Source organism: Orycteropus afer, unplaced genomic scaffold (assembly GCF_000298275.1).
Source record: "Orycteropus afer afer isolate SDZICR_OR568_19922 unplaced genomic scaffold, OryAfe1.0 scaffold00231, whole genome shotgun sequence".
NCBI classification, from domain to species: Eukaryota; Metazoa; Chordata; class Mammalia; order Tubulidentata; family Orycteropodidae; genus Orycteropus; species Orycteropus afer.
In genome coordinates, this window is record NW_006921818.1 from 4,557,405 (window position 1) to 4,559,565 (window position 2,161).

Consider the following 2,161-nt stretch of genomic DNA (forward strand, 5'->3'; position numbering starts at 1 on the left):
CAAAAAAAAAAAAAAAAAAGAAAAAGAAAAGAAAAGGCATTAGAAGCAAAACCACAAACAAAGGTCTCATTATACATGGATGAAGAAGAGGCAATAGAATTATCTGAGAAGGAATTTAGAAGATATGTTTATAGAGCTATACAAGAGCCTAAGGAAACCCCAAACAGAAACAAGGAGAACACAGACAGTTCCCTGGAAAAAGTCAGGAAAATGATTCAAGAACAAAATAATAAGATCAATGCCTAATCAGAACTCATACAAAAACAGCAGTTAAAAGTCCAGAAGATCAATACCAAAATTACAGAATTACATAACACAGTAGAAGCACAAAAGAGTAGGTTAGAACTGGCTGAAGAATGCATATCCCAACTAGAAGACAAATCCCTGGACAACAACAGCCTGTATGAAGAAAAATCAAAATAAAGATTTAAGAGAAATGAAAAAAAAACAAGAAAATTATGGAAGACCTGCTAACAGAAAACTTCCCCCATATCATGAAAGAAGAAAAAATATTTGAACCCCACACAAGATAGATCCCAAGAGAAAAACACCAAGGCATATTATAATCAAACTCTCCAAAACCAAAGACAAAGAAAAAATTTTGAGAGCTGCCCAGGAAAAAAGAAATATTACTTATAATAATCACAGAGTTAGGCTGAGTTCTGATTACTCAGCAGAAATCATGCAGGAAAGAAGGCAATGGGACAGCATATATAAAACACTGAAGGAAAAGAACTTACAACCAAGAATCCTATATCCAGCCAAATTATCCATCAAATATGAGGGCAAAATCAAGACATTCTCAGACAAACAGAAATTAAGGGATTTTTTAAAAACCAGACCAACCCTACAAGAAATGCTTAAAGAAGTTCTTCCAATAGAGAACTCACAACAGAGATCAACAAAATCAGGATATGTGGCATCAATGCTAAAACCAAATCAGAAATAGAAACTCAAGACCATAAAACATTGTACTCTAAAAACCAAGGAAGTCAATCAGCACAGAACAGCAACTAACCTATCAGAGGGAATAAAACTTATAGGCACAAACTTTCAAATGTAGAGGAAATCAGGACAATGTCTTCACAGTACACACTGTTCTAAAAATATAGAGAAAAGAATATACTCCAACATAACCACAGAGAAAAGTAACAATTTCCCTAAGCAAATCCAGAAGGAAGAAAAACATAGGGTTTAATAAGCACAAAACCAACAATAAAGAAGAAAAGGGAGAAAGTATTAGACAACAAACCGAACTCACCACAGAAAAGTATATGGGCCAAGGAAACACCAACAACACAACAAAAAAGCACAATAGAATGACAGCAATCAATTCATACCTATCACTAATTACACACAATGTGTATGGACTAAATGAACCTATCAAGAGAAAGAGAGTGGCAGACTGGATAAGAAAAGAAGACCTATCGATATGCTACCTACAAGAGACCCAGCTAAGACACAAAGGTAAAAACAAATGAACAGTTAAGGGATGGAAAAAAATATACCAAGGCAATGGAAACCAAAAAAGGCAGGAGTAGCAATATTGATTTCTGATAAAATAGACATTAAGGTGAAAAACATCGTAAGAGGTAAGAAGGGACATTATATGATGCTGAAAGGGTCAATTGCCAAAGAAGATGTTACAATAATAAATATTTATGCACCCAAAGAAAGTGCTCCAAAATACATGAAGCAAATATTAACTGAATTAAAAGGGATAATAGACAACTCTAAAATCGTAGTAGGAGACTTTAACACACCACTTTCAAAGAAAGGTCAACTAGAAAAAAAACAAAGATACAGAAGAACTCAACAATACAATCAACCAATTCGATCTCATAGACATATACAGAATATTTCACCCACCAAAAGCACAATTCTTTTCCAGTGCACATGGGCCCTTTTTCAGAATAGACCATAGTTAGGACATAAAACAAGCCTCAATAAATTCAAAAGCATTGAAATACTGCAAAGCATCTTCTCAGACCACACTGCTATAAAATTAGAAATTAATAATAGGAGAAGCAAGGAAAAAGCATGAAACATATGGAAGCTGAACAACTCACTGCTCAAAAACTACTGGGTAACAGAACAGATAAAAACTGAAATTAAAAAAAAAAATTCCTAGAAACAAATGAGAATGAAAATGCATCATACC